The sequence below is a fragment of the Pipistrellus kuhlii genome, unplaced genomic scaffold (assembly GCF_014108245.1).
Source record: "Pipistrellus kuhlii isolate mPipKuh1 unplaced genomic scaffold, mPipKuh1.p scaffold_m20_p_20, whole genome shotgun sequence".
Lineage (NCBI taxonomy): Eukaryota > Metazoa > Chordata > Mammalia > Chiroptera > Vespertilionidae > Pipistrellus > Pipistrellus kuhlii.
The window spans coordinates 12,584,042-12,599,037 of NW_023425516.1; positions in this window are offsets into that span (position 1 = coordinate 12,584,042).

Below are 14,996 nucleotides of genomic sequence, written 5' to 3' on the forward strand. Positions count from 1 at the left end.
GGGGAGAGCAGTGGCTCCACTGCCCCTGACTGTCCCCTGGCCCTTCCCTCGGGTGCCCCCCTACTGAAGCCGCAGTCCCTGCCAGCCCCCCCCCCCCAGGCGTCCTCCTGGGTGTTGGGCCCTCATAAACCTTGGGTAGGGGCACAGCGGTGCACGCATGAATGGGGTCCACACGAGGAGACTCAACTCCAAGCAGATTCCCCACTGAGGCTGGGCAGACAAGCCCAGAGGAATTCTCGAAAAGACTCAGGAGTTAGAAACAGCCTGGTGAGTGCACTCTGGCGGCATGGAGGGGGTGGGGTGGGAGTGAGCTGAGCGATAGCCAGGGAGGAGCTGGATCTCTCCCCCCCAACCCCCCCACTTCTCCCAAAGCATCATCTCAGACCTCAGCGCCACCTGCCTCTGGTCCCGGGACAGGAACCTCTCCGAGTGCTGGTGCCTGGACCCAGGGGGACTAATGGCAGAAGGAGGAACAAAGAGGAAAACTGAGACAGTGAGTGGGAGTGGCAGGCGTGGGAGAAGGCAGGACAGAGAGAGAGGCTCACACCCCAGTGACGCCGGTCCCCTCAGAGCCGGGAGGGGACGGACCCGCGTTCGGACAGCCGTGCACAGCTGGGTGGAAGTCTCCTCTCTGCCACCTCCCTCGCTGTGGGTGCTGGGTGCTGTCTCCTGGGTCCCGTGCTCCCCTCCTCCCCCCTTATGTGGGTGCTGTCTTCTGGGCCCAGTGCCCAGGAAGACAGATGGGGGCGGAGATGATGGGAGGGATGGCCAGACAGGATGGGGATGTCAGCTAGGCCTGGGGAAGAGCACCCCCGCCAGCCCCCCCTGCTGGGCACCAGAGCCCCCTGCAGGCTGAAAGTTCCCACAACTCCAGAACAAACAAAAACAGACAGACAGGCTGGTGCACCACCGGGCCCTGGGCCCCTCTCTGATCGCTGGGCCTGTTGATTTAGCGGGAGGACCCAGCCACATGGGGAGCCGGCTGTCCATATGTCTGTCCATCTAACGGCCACACTAGTCCCTCCACCTCAGCTGCCCTCAGGCAGAGGTGGGGCTCAGAGACCAGATGACCTAGATTTAGGCTGCCTACTGGGGGGGCTGAGGAAACCCTGAACTCTGTGGCCAAGGCAAGTGGGACCCACTCTTTCTGAGGAAAGGAACGAAAAGCCCCTGGGGTGTGTTAGGTGAGAGGAGGCGGCCAGAAAAGGGGCACCTGCAGGCGCTCTCTGCAGGTCCCTCTGGCCAGCAGGGGAACCTGGCTGGGCACCAACATCCACCCATCACACACCCACATGGAATCCCTAGCACTGCACACATGCCCGTGAGGGCGGGCGTCATGTGTGCTGGGTATGCACACGCCATACATACATGGACACATCCACAGCTGAGTGTTTATGCATATGCATGTGAGCACACTACACACACATGTGATCATGAGCAGACACACCCACACACACATACACACACACACGCTGTTCACAGACAGACACCAAAGTGGGCCAGATGGCACATATTGTCCATTCGGAACATTGACATGGACGTGCACGCGTATGCCGGTAGATCTTCAGTGCCGGGGACACTCACTTCAGTAACTCACGTGGTCTGATGTTTACTTGACATGGACGAGGTCCACATGGAGCCGATGGAAACATATGAGGAAGGAAGAATGACATGTCTCACTCCACTCCTGTTGGGTCATTTCCTGAAGGTGACACACTCCGATGTTGCCCCAAGGGGTAAGGTCTGAGGGCCAGGACGAGGCCCTAGACACTGGGCACAGGAAGAGTCCCTTCTGGGTGGAGTCACTGGGAGGTCACTCCCTGCCCAGGCCCAGCCTGCATCGGGCTGGGCAGGGAAGAGGCGCCCTGGGAAGCTCTGAGAAGTGAGAATCTGGGGTTGGGCCCAGGGGGATGGAGAATGACTGCTGAGCCAGTGACATTAGCACCTTAAAAAAAATAAAAAAATTATATATATATATATATATATATATATATATATATATATATATATAATTGATCTTTTTTTTACAGAGAGGAAGGGAAAGGGATAGAGAGTTAGAAACATGGATGAGAGAGAAACATCTATCAGCTGCCTCCTGCATGCCCCCCACTGGGGATGTGCCCAAAACCAATGTACATGCCCTTGACCAGAATCGAACCTGGGACCTACCCCTCAGTCCGCAGACAGAGGCTCCATCCACTGAGCCAAACCGGTTTCGGTGACATCGGGACCTTTGTTAGCAGGTCCTAGAGAGGGGGTTCTCCTGTAGTCATTGGATCTGTTGCGTCTCCCCTTAAAGACAGTGCGTGTAAGATAACAGAGTATATCTGCCTTGGAATTTCCGTTCGCTGTTCACTGCGACAGCCTCCTGTGACTATTTGGAGAAACTGGGCGGGAGTCTGGCCCCAGGGCAGGAGAGGGTTGGTTCTGTGGCTGTGCCCTTTGTCATCCACTCCGCTTCCAAGACCACGCCCAGGGGATGTGGCCTGGCACCCAGAGTCTCTGTGCCCACTGCCCTCCGAAGACTCACCTTGCAGTGCCCCTCAGCCTGCCCCTCTGGGCTGCAGGCAGGAGGCAGGGACCCGGTCCTGCCTGGAGGGGATGCTCTTCATGGCACAGGACGGCCTGATGAGCAGCGTTCCAGAACGGGGGGCCAGGACCCCAAGGGCAGATGGGAGACGGAGGCCTGTGGAGACCAGTGGAGGCAGCAAGACCTTCCTGAGGGACTTCCATCCCCAGCAGGTCTCCCAGCCAGGCCTGGCCTCCTGCTTTCTTGGGGAAGGAGCGGCCGGGAAAAAGGTGGGACAGCCTTTCAGAGGAAAATGGGACTCTTCCTGGCAGGTCTCCTTGTCCCGCTGGCCCTTCAGAGCGGGGCAGAACCAGAGCTGGTCGTGTGGCCCAGACATCAGGAGCCGGGGCCAGGTGCAAGCCTCACCCTGCCATGCTCTGTGTCTGACGACACAAGCTCGGCCGCTCCAAGACTCAGTGATTTCTGTCTAAGAAATGGGGAGAATGCTAGAGGCCCCGCAGCATGGATCCAATGAGCTCCTGCTGGCTTCTGAATATGGCTTCTTAGCTGGTGTTACCATGGCTGCTGCCCACGCCTCCTCGGGCCACCCCCTCACCTAGCTGCCCCCCCCCCCCAGGACGAAGGGCGGGCAGCTGTTGCTGTGCTCCTCTGTGGCCTCCAGCCCTGGCCTGGGATGGAGAGAGGAGGGGTCCTGGCTGTGTGCCCCCAGGAAGCCCAGGCAGGCACGCATGCTCTGCCCGACTCCCCCGCCCAGCCCAGGTCCCACACTCAGCCGTGGACCCCACCCCGCTCCAGCCAGACAAATCCCTTCCCTTCTCCGAGGCTCTGCTGAACCAGGTTGGAATTTCCCAAAAGCAAACAAATAGGCCAGCTCCGAGCTGTGGTTTTCAGAGCTCAGATTCCTCCGTCTGTCTGAGCAGCACCAGGCCCTGCTGACTGCCCCACGGTAGGCTGGACAGGGCCCGCGGCTGAGCCCCCAGGACACCGTCCCTGGAGCCCGGGGCTGCCCCCAATTCCTCCTGCTGCCCGGACGATGGCTGGGCCTGGAGGGGAAGGGCGGGTGTGACCGGGGACCCACGGTGGGGACCGCGGCCGGTGACAGTGCTGTGCGGGCAGGGCTGGGGGGAGCAGGGCGGGAGAGGGCCAGGCGGCCATCGGAGCAGGTGGGGATGTTGTGTAGGCTCAGGGGCAGGGCCGTGAGGCTGTGTGGGAACGTGGGGCGGAGAGGCAGGAGGCTCAGGAGAGCACCTCAAGGGGCCCACAGGGCGAGGAGGGAGGGCTGGGGTGAGGGAGGGCCCAGAGGGGGCTCTCGCCAGGTGGTCTTAATCTCCTCAGTGAAATAGGAGTCCCGGGGGCGGGTGGGGGAGGTGGGAGCGTGAGACAGCTGCCGGGAGGGGACGGCCTGGCAGCCCGGAGGCCCCCGCGGAGCCCTGGTCAGCCCCTGGGTGGGTCCCCCGGCCGAGACTTGGGGCCGGTTCTTCTCCCCACGCCTCCTGCTGGGCCTCTCCTGCCTTTGTGGCTGAGAGGGCCCGGCCTGCCTCTGTGGGCGTAGGGTGGCCAGGCCCTTCCTGCCGTCTGAGTATCCATCGGTGACTGGGTGGGACAGGGACTGGGCCCGTTTTCCTCTGCCGCAGACCCACCTCTGGGGTTCCCGCTCACCCACCAAGCTATTCGTGGCTCTGGAGCCCCAGCTTCCCACCAGAGCCAGACACTGGGACCAGAAGGACAGAGGGGAGGGTCCGGCTGAATCTTCCCCCCCCCCCCCCCACCGCCCCTGCCATGCGTTGGTCTTTTCCTCTACCCACCAAGGGGCCTCTCAGAGATGGGAAAACTGAGGCCAAGACGGGGTGGGTGAAGCTGTCCTTGGCTGCCAGGCACCTGGGGCAAGAGGGGGCATGGGCAGCGTGGAGGCACCCTCTGCCCCATCTGCTGAGCAAACACTTGGCATCAGCTGGGGGGGGGGCTCCCTCCAGGGTGTTGGCCGGGAACGAATGCTCGTGGGGCCGTCCCACGCCGGGCAGGGGGTAGGCCAGCGCCTGGCTGTCTCGGGCCTCCCTGGGAACGGCCAGGACCAGAGGCGGATGTGAGTGCCGAGGTGCCCGCTGGAGAAACCGAGGCAGCCCCCTGACAAAGGCAGCGTGGCTCTGCTTCCAGCTCCACGCAGGCCCCTCTTGGAATCGCCTGCCTCCCTGGGTCCCGGCTTCCATCTGGGCCGCGGGCCGCGTGTCCCCTCCTCCCTGGCTCTGTGCCACGGTTCTGCCCCCACCCACCCACCGAAAACGGAATTCATCTCAGGACTGCACCCTGGGGCCCGCCGGGTCCCCCTCTGCTCTGCTCGGCTGCTTCTGCCCGTTCCCTGAGCCTGGGGGGGGGGGGGGGAGTGGTAAAGCAGGACCAAGCCATGTGGGCAAGCGGCCTGGACGGTGCACCAGGCGGTGGCACAGCAGGGGGGCTAAGCTAGCCCTCAGGAGCTGGGCCCCGGCTGGGACCCCAGAATCAGCCCTCCCAGGGCCCCTTCTTCCCCTTACACCCAGACAGTCCCCTCTCGTGGCTCCAGATGTCACTATGCCCCTGAGCGCGCCTCTCCCTCCGACACAGACTCTCGGGCAGGATGACCATTCGTAACTCACTTTATTTTTATTTATTTTTAAAATATATTTCATTCATTTTTTACAGAGAGGGAGGGAGAGAGAGAGTTAGAAACATCGATGAGAGAGAGTCATCCATCAGCTACCTCTTGCACACCCCCTACTGGGGATGTGCCCGCAACCAAGGTCCATGCCCTTGACCGGAATCGAACCCGGGCCCTTCAGCCTGCAGGCCGACGCTCTACCCACTGGGCCAAACCGGCTCGTAACTCACTTTAGAGTAGGGGTGTCGAACTCAATCAGAGAAGGGGCCAAAATCTAAAATCCAGCCTAAATCGCGGGCCGAATGGTTTACTGAACAGTCATAAACTGTCATTGTGATGGAAACGCAGCGGAGTGCAGTGATGACAGCGCGGTGCGGGCCACATTGCAAGGCCTGGCGGGACGGATTTGGCCCGCGGGCCTTGTGTTTGACACATGTGCTTTAGAGGGAACTTTGGCTGATTGTATGGTGAGACTGACCAGAGTCTTGCTTCAGGGGTTCCAGACAGAAATGCCTGTCCGTCTGAGGAGGCAGAAGGGGTCAGTACCTTCCAGACGTCTGCAGAGCTGTCCCGGGACAGAGGAAGCAGCCCTGGTCTAAGGGCAGAAAGTTCTGGAAGAGCACTGCTGCTCCCAGATGAAAAGCTATGCCATAGCCAGGGCTGCCTGGGAGGTAAGCAGAGGGGGTGGCCCCGGGGAAGGGAGGGCACTGGGGGTGGCAGAGGCCAGAGGGGGCACGGAGCCGCCGGCCCTGATCTGCAGGGCGTTTTCCTGACTCCGGCTTCGGCTCTGGCTTTCCTTCCTGGGGAGGAGCTGCCTTCTGCGCTCGGCGGGCGTGTTCTCTGCGGGTGTCCGCCCGGGTGTGTGTGTGTGTGTGTGTGTGTGTGTGTGTGTGTGCGCGTGCGTGCAGCGGCCTCATGCCCCTGGTCTGGGAGCTTCGGCTTCGGGGCTTACTTTCCTGGCCTGCAGGCCCGGGAGGGAGCGGGGGCCTCATTGGTGCTCGGGGCCGGGGGCAGTGCGGAGTGTGTTGTGGATCAGGGGTCAGGGCAGAGGGCCGAGGCTGCGGCAGTGAAAGACACGTCGCAGGGTGGCCCCCGGGGGCCTCGGGAGCGGGGCTGTGAGAAGGGACCGTGGTCAGGGGTCGCTGAGCACCCTGTCGGTAAATTATTCCCGTGAGCCGGTCACGTCCCCACGTGGCAGTGCTCATTGTGCAGCTGCTGACGACATTGCCCTGGGCCTGGACACTGCTCTCTCCGTATGCCGTGCCACCTCCTTCGCTCTACATGTGCTGTCTGTCTGTCTTTCTTTCTTTAAAATATATTTTATTGATTTTTTACAGAGAGGAAGAGAGTTAGAAACATCGATGAGAGAGGAACACCGATCAGCTGCCTCCTGCACACCCCCACCAGGGATGTGCCCGCAACCAAGGTACATGCCCTTGACCGGAATCGAACCTGGGACCCTTCAGTTTGCAGGCCGACGCTCTATCCACTGAGCCAAACCGGCTTCGGCTGTGCTGTCTTTCTTAGTGTGGCCCCCCTCGCACCCCTGGTTCTGATCTTGAGGCTGGCTGGCTCCCAATAGCTGCCCAAGGCCTTCTAGACCTCCTGGCAGCCCTCTCCTCCGCACGCTTTGGTTTGTGGCCGGGACACGCCCCCAGGGGAACGCCCACAGCCGCCGTGGACAGCCAGCATCAAGCATCTTAGATTTCTGACAAGGGGACCTCCCACCTGGTGGCCGCTGACACCTGAGCCCGCCCCACCCAGTGGCAAGGGCAGAGGTGAGTGACCTGCCTGCAGACAGCTGCTGTGGGAAAATGCCCAGGCGGCTCACGCCAATGCCAGAGAGAGGAGGCTGGGGCAGGGCACGGAGCAGGGCAAGGCCTCGGGCATCGGTGAGGGGCCTTGCCCAGCTGGGGTCCTGCCCCATCCCAGCCTGGCCCTGCCCTGGGTGCCCTGCACACCTCTCCTGTCCATCCGCCCGCCCGCCCAGGCAAGAAAATGGTCATTTCCTCCAGCCCCCGCCCCAGGGAGCGACACGGAGCTGGCAAAACAAACAGGCCATTCCTCCTGTGGCCACTGGCTGGTGATGGATGGCCAGAAGGGCTGGCCGTGCTGATGGACGACCGCCCATCATGTGTGGGCCGGGGGCGGGGGCCCAGCGAGGCCTCGGACACAGGCATAGACTCACACTCGTGAGCCGTGGTGCTGGCCTTCCTGGTCCCAGTCCGAGACCCTTCCGGGCCAGAGACCCCAGCGGACCAAGACCTGGGCCAGCCAGTGCCCCCGAGCCTCACCTTTCCCGTCTGTGTGTGGTCTCCGCCCCCATCGTGGGTGGGGGATAAGCCAACGTGACGATGTACCTGACTGTGGGATCCCCCATGTACCCTCCGAGACCCCTACCTCTCGCCGGAGTCCCCTCCTCAGCCAAGCGGGCGCTCTGGAGCCTTTCCCAGCACCTGAGTGTGTGCCTGGGCCCAGGAGGGCTGCACTGCCCGGTGCCCCCGGCAGGGGCTGAGCTGAAGGCACCTGGTCAGGGAGAAAGGCTCAGGTGCAGGGGCAGGCATAGCAGGGGGCTTAGGTTTTTTTGTTTTGTTTGTTTGTTTGTTTTTAATATATTTTATTGATTTTTTTTACAGAGAGGAAGGGAGAGGGATAGAGAGCTAGAAACATCGATGAGAGAGAAGCATCGACCAGCTGCCTCCTGCACAGCCCCTACCAGGGAGGTGCCCGCAACCAATATACATGCCCTTGACTGGAATCGAACCTGGGACCTTTTTCAGTCCGCAGGCCGACGCTCTACCACTGAGCCAAACCGGTTTCTGCTGGGCTTAGGCTTTGATGGAAGGCCAGCTCGGGGAGGGGGGGGAGGCTTCGAAGCTTGGGGCCCAGTGGGCTGGAAGCACTGCCCCACCCCAGACAGCCCCAGGGTCCTCTGCCCCATCCAAGCCCAGCTCCAACCTTCACCAGCCCCTCCGCCGGTTGGGGCCAGAGACTGCCACCCTATCCCACAGATGGGAAGACAGGGGATTGGGAAAGTTGGGGCTGGAGGAGGGAATACAGGCCCCGGCCCGCCGGGGTGAGCCCACTGGACACTGCTGAGCCCTGCCACACCCATCTGATGGCAATCCTTGCCCGTCAGGGTGGGCTGTACCCACAGCCCCCAGCCTGGGCGGGCTCCCAGACCTTCTGGCCTCCACTGCCGGCCACCTGTGGGCCTGAGGGACCCCCTGCTCACCCAGCCCGTGGTGGCAGAGCCCACCCAGCTGGTGACCGGCTGGGAGGAAGGGGCAGCTGCGGCCAGGCCTCTGACCCTCCCGCCGCTCGGCCCCACGGCGAGCACGCACGTCTGGCTGTGAAAGGAAGCTCCCGAGACCCCCACTTCCTGAACCTCAGAGCAAGCGGGGCCGGGGCCCCTGCACTTCCCTCCAGAGCCCCCCGCCCTGCCCTCGGCTTCTCCAAACGTGGCCCCCAGGCCCCTCGGCTGCTTGTTTCCTGGGGCGGAGGGTGGAGGGGGGATGGCCAGGCAGCTCAGCCTGGTCTGGGTTCAGCAGGGACAGGAAGCCCCACTGAAGGGGGTGTGAAGACCTGGCGGGTGAGGGGCCTGGCGGAAGGGGAGGGCTGGGCTGAGGAGGGATTTTTCTCTGGAGACAAGGCTGCCCGGGACAGGGCTGTGCCATCTACCTAAGACCCTTGCAGCGAGGCGGGCCTGCCTCTGCCGTCCCCATGGTGACGCGGTGATGCGGCCATCCGGCTCCAGAGACAGATTCGGAATGCCTGAGGCGGGCGGTGGGGCAGCAGGTGATGCCGGCGTGGGGGTGTCTGAAGGCGGGGGTCTGTGGGCAGGGATCTGGGGTTTTGAGGTTTTGAGCTCTCTGGTCTGGCGAGTTTGGACTGCCTACGGGGCTCGGGGAGGCTGAGAGAGACATCCCCGCCGCTCCACGCTGCTGGGGCCGGAAGCCTGGGTCTGGCCCCGGGCTGGCAGCATGGGGGCTGGCCCGAGGCGCCCACGTGGGGCAGGAAAAGGTCCTGGACTCCAGGAGGGATGGGTGGCCTCGGAGGGGCCGCTTCCTCCCCGGGAACATCCTGCTGGGCAGCGGGAGGGAGGAGGGCTCCAGTCCAGGAAGGCAGGAAGGGCCTGGGGCTTGGGTCCCTCGTCCCCCCATCCCCTCAGCAGGGCCTGGAAGTCCCAGGAGGGGGTGAGCTCATGGATGCCGGAGCCTCTGAGCACAAGGCTGCTGCTCCCCACCCACCACAGCCTGGAGCTCCTGTTTGCCTCCCCATAGCCCCCCTGCCCCCTCGGGGCTGAGCTCATGGAGTGTCCAGCTCAGTCGGCCTTTTCATCCTTCAGGGTCAGGAGCTCAGACGCAGGCCCAGGGTCAGTCCCCATGTGAGCCATGGCCAGAGCCCGTGCCTCCCCCGGACCAGCAGCTATGGGCAGAGGGGCAGGGGCCTAGGCAGCACCCGCGGGCAGCACCCTGTGCCCCAGAGCTCCACCCAAGCCACCAGGCCGCCCCGGGCAGACGGCCCAGGCCCAGCTGCCCTGCTCTGGGCCCCGGGAGGGGTCAGCAGCCCAGCACCCCCCTAAATGGCCTAAATATAACCTGAGCAGGCGCCTGGCCGGGAATAGAGACCTCTGTCAGCTCCCAGCAGGTGCTGGTGGGAGGAAGGTCAGCGTGATTGGCAGGGGCGCTGGCCAGGCAGCCAGCCAGGCGCGGGTCATGTGAATGCTGGTGGCAAGGCCCAAGGGTGAGGCGGCGTGTCCTCGCAGGACAGCTGGGTCCCCGGCCCGCTCCGCTCAGAGCGGCCCCGAGCCCTGCCCTCACCCTGGGCTCAAGCCCCTCGAAAGGGCAGACCCGCCCGGAACTGACCGGGCCCTCGGCATGGACCCACCCGCCACTCTGGCCCCACGGCCCCCGCCCCCACCTGCCCCCTTCCCCCTCAGGCCCTATCCTGCCCTGTGTATTCATCCTGTACCACCCCATGCCAGCCCCTCTCCTCTCCAGGCCGTTCTGAGCTGACTCCTTGCCTGATAGAGGAAGCCTGACTGCAGTGTCGTCCCCCCCACCCCATTCCAGCCCCCAAACTGCGTGATGGTCAAGGGAGGTCCTTTGAGCCCCACCTCACTGGGGTCAACTCCCCAACCTCTCGGCTGCCCTCCCCAGCCCCCTCTCAGCTGCCAGCCTCTGGGCCCAGGGTCCGACCTTGGCCTGTCTCCCCAGCCCAGGGCTGCATGCCCCCCCCTGCAGGGCGGGACCTGGCCCACAGGCAGCCTGGGTTCCAATATGGCTCCCTGGCCAGCCCCTCGCCGTTTCCCTAAAGCACACGGCCTCCTCCTCCTCGCCCCCTCCTCCGCCCGGCTAAGAACCTGCAGCTGCCCGGAAAGGCCGCGCAGCCTGGGGCAGCCGGAGCCGCCCCAGTTTTCCGTTGTGGCCATTCCAGGGACTTGAATCCAAACCAGCAGTTTCCACTCTCACGGGACTGAAGTCACACGCAGAGCCCTGGGGGCAGGCGTGGCAGGTGCGGCCGAGGCGAGTCCCGGCCGAGGCCCTGCAGGGTCCGGGGTCTGGCCTGACCTCAGAGGAGCCCGGAGGGCAGGGCCAGGCAGTGGGGAGATGCAGGCTGGTGAGCCCAAGGCCCCCGCTGCCACGAAACCCCCCGGGGGGTGGGGTGTAGGCTGCATATGCTTGCTCGTGTGTGTGCCAGCACCTGCGGTGGGCCCAGCGCTGTGCACATGCCCATCCAGCGGTCAGAGGCCTGGGAACTGGGGCTCTCGGAGGGAGCCTTGGGTCTAGGGCAATGGCCACCTTTCGGACCTCACAGACCACCAGTGGACCTCAGACCACCGGTTGGGGGCGGCTGGTCTAGGGACTCTTGGTCTGAAGGGGACCCCTCCAGCCTGCATGTCTCCCTGGAGCCCCCTGCGGGCTTCTGCCCCGACTCTCACGCTCCTGGCGGTGAGAGGCTCCCTGCCCAGAGGCAGCTCAGGGCACCCAGGCCCGCAGGCTGTGTAGCTCTTCTTTGCAAGCTGGCGGCTCGAAAGCCCATCCCCGGAGAGACAGCAGGGTGATGCCTGGTGCGGCAGGGCCTCGGGTTGGGGAGGCAGGCAGGGGCAGACCAGAGAGTGTGGACTCTGCACCCCCCCTTCCCGGCTACCCCTGCTGCCCTGCCCCTCAGGACCCGGAGCGGCCTGCGCTGGGCACGGTGGAGGCCACAGCTGTAGGCTTGTTTGTTCTCCATCTAGTTTTTCTGGTTTGGAGCTCAGGTGCCCAGCAGGGCTAGGGGCCTGGGAACCAGTGTGGGTAGGGGGTGGGAGAGGAGGGGGCCCTGGCAGGGGTGTGGCCGAGGAAAGGAATCGGGCCCAGGTGCAAGGCCATCTCTGGACCCTGCCTCACTGCCACCTTCCTGTCGGTATCGGCCCTCACCTGCTGGCAGGTGGGTGGGCTCCACCTTGAGCTGCTGGGGTCACTCTGGCTCTCCCAGGTTCTGGGCATGGGGGGGGCGGGGAATGGCCCAGCCCCACCAGCTGAGCCAGAGCAGGGACACGGTGCAGGTGCTTTGAAAGCTGCCCCCCCCCCCAACGCTAACTGGGGTCGTCAGGATTCGCCCACCCTGGGAGAATCCGCGGAACATCTGCCTCCTCACTCCCCACATTCCCAGCTGGCCATGGGCTGGCGCAGCCCCCAAGACATTTCTCAGAGATTAGGCCCTAATCCTGCCAGACCCGGCAGGTCCCCAGCCTCCCCGCCCTGGGCTGTCCCACCAGCCTGGCCCCTCCACCCGTGCTGCTCTGGCTCTCCAGGCCCTGGGAGCTCCCAGAGAGAAGATGGCTCCAGGGAGTCCCTGGGAGGGACTTGAAGCCTGGGCCTCACCCAGGCCAGCTCTGCTCAGCCTGAGTGAGCTTCAGGCCCCTCTGTCACCCAGGCAACTGGGAGTCCAATGTCAAGCTTGCTTTTTCAGGAAGCCAGTTCCAGCACACACATCCATCCTCCACCCAGTTCCCAGGCAGACATCGCCAATCGATCCCAGATCTCCTGCTCCGTGGGCCCACAGCCTTCAGTTTCTCCAGCCCCGAGCTCTAGGTGGCTTCTGCCCGTGGGTCAAAAGCAACACGGCACTGTCCCCCCTCCTGGCGGTGGGGAGGGACAGTCTGGGAGCATCGGGAAGGCCAGCCTGAGAGGCGTTCGGGGCTCCTGATGGGCTTCCCATTGTGTGCTAGAGGCCAGATGGGACCGGCAGAGCAGGGAGCCGACACCAGGCCCCCAGCCTCGATGTTGAAGCTGCCCTGGGCTCTGACTCCTCCTAAACGGTCCTGCCTCATTGTCCCTCCGGTCCCAGCGAGGGGCAGGGTGGACTCGCGGCTGGGCTGTGAGGGCCACGGGGGTTCCTCTCCTCTGGCTGGCCCGGCCCCTGGGAGGCCTGGGTGGGAGACAGCGCAGCCCGGGCTCCAGAAACATTTGTTTTAAGTCTTAAAATATCAGGTTCCCGCATCACGGGGCTTCCCTGGGGGCCTCCGGGCAGGCGGGAGGGATTTCAGGAGTAAGAAGATTCCCCCTCTCGCCCCGCCTTCCCACCCCAGCAGCCGCTCTGCGTGCCTCTTGGCCTCCGCGGAGGCCAGCCGTGTGGTTAGGGGGTGCCCGCTGGGCCCCTACTCTCCTGTTCTTGGGGAGACCCCAGCTCACCCACATCCAGCCCAGCTCCTCAGAACTGGGGAGGCCCAGGCCCCTCAGAGCTCCCATAGGACCCGTGGATGCTTTTAGCCGAGGACAGATGGGGAAACTGAGGCCCGGGGAGGATGAGACCTTGGCCCATGGCGTCTCCGCCTCCCGCTGTCCAGCATCGTGAGGGATGCAGAGCCACTAGGAAGCAGTTTTTTTGTTTGTTTTTTTAAAAATATATTTTATTGATTTTTTTTACAGAGAGAAAGAGAGAGATAGAGAGAAACATCCATGAGAGAGAAACATCGATCAGCTGCTCCTTGCACACCCCCCTACTGGGGATGTGCCCGCAATCACGGTACATGCCCTTGACTGGAAACGAACCCGGCGGGACCTTTCAGTTTGCAGGCTGACGCTCTATCCGCTGAGCCAAACCGGTTTTGGCAGGGAGCAGTCTTGAAGAGGTGACGATGCCACATCGACGCCAGGCCTCGCCTTGGGAGTGGCTTCTTGGGGACAGAGACGTGGGGTCTTGAAGGTTGAGTGGGAGTTCTCGGGTGGCTCTGGTCCTGGCTGGGAGGTTCCCTGGACAGAAAGACACGCCTGAGCAGGACCCGGCTGGAGAGTAACTGGGGGACGGAGGACCCGAGGGGCGTGGAACCCAGGCCCAGGCAGGGGGCTGGCCCCGGTGCCGGATGAGGGTGGGGTGGGGGCCCAGAGCACACTTTGGGACCTGCTGCCTGAGGGACGAGAGAGCCCTTACGAACAGCGTTTCTGCACTCAGCACGAAGGCGGCTCCCTCCTGCGTCCGACGCCCCCGGGCCGAGGCTCGGCTCCCGGGGCCGCCCATCCCCTCCCGGGCAGACCACCGGCCTCGGCCTGAGGGGCCGGCGGCACAGAGCGGGAATCGGAGCCAGGCAGCGACAGCTGGCCCCACTCGAGCATCCTCCGGGGGCCACTGCCTTTGTTCCCAGGCCCATCCCAGCCGTTCCCAGGCTGCACCCCACCCCCAAACACCCAGGTCGGAGAAGGCTGCGAGGGACCACCTGCTAGGAACCCTCACCTACCAGGGCCACCAGGCCCAGGCGGGGCGGCCCAGCATGGCCCCTGGCTCGCTCCGCTGCCCGTGTCCCAGGGAGACCCCTCTGGCCAGGGGGGACGGTGTGCAGGGAGGCAGAGACGCCCAGCGGCTCTGGGGCCGTTGCACACCGGTCTGTGTTGAGACAGACATATATCCGTTTGGCCCTGCCAGGGGGCACGGTGGGTTGAGCACCATCCTGTGCACCCAAAGGTTGCAGGTTCGATTCCTGGTCAGGGCCCATATTGAGGTTTCGGGTTAGATGCCCCGTTGCAATGCCTATGAGAGGCAACCAGTTGATGTTTTTCTCTTACATGGATGCTTCTCTCTCTCTCTCTCTCTCTCTCTCTCTCTCTCTCTCTCTCTCTCTCCCCCCTTCCTCTCTCTCAAAAATCAATAAGAACATCCTCAAGTGAGGATTAAAAAACAAAACAAAAGAAAGACACTGAAACTGGTTTGGCTCACTGGATAGAGCATCGGCCTGCAGACTGAAAGGTCCCAGGTTCAATTCCGGTCAGGGGCATGTACCTTGGTTGCGGGCCCGTCCCCAGTGGGGGGTGTGCAAGAGGCAGCTGATCGATGTTTCTCTCTCATCGATGTTTCTAACTCTCTATCCCTCGCTTCTTCCTCTCTGTAAAAAATCAATAAAAATATATTTAAAAATAAGTAAATAATAAGAAAATGAGGAATTAAAAAAAATCAATCAAAAATATTTAAAAATAAAGAAGAAATATATTAGTCTGGTGGCTGCCATCCTCGTAGCACCAGCGGGCTAAGCGTCCCCTGTGCCTTCTTGGGTGCTGGGCTTGGGAGGGTTCCGGACAGCGCCCACAGACCCCGTGGGGCTCCTGGGTGCCAGTTCCTGTCTGTGGCCGAGGCGTGACCACCCGTGTGCCTGTAGCCCTCCCGTACCTGTCCCTGCCCCCAGAGGGTCACGGCCACGGCCACACGGAGGGCGGGCTTCTCAGAAGGGGGGGTCACTGTGCTCTTAGTTCGCTGCCTTTGCGTGTCCAACTACCTGGCCGTCCTGTAAGTTCTCAGAGGCCTCCTACACCCGGGCGGGGGCCAGACCCCAGTCTGACAGGCGGGGAAGCCCAGGTT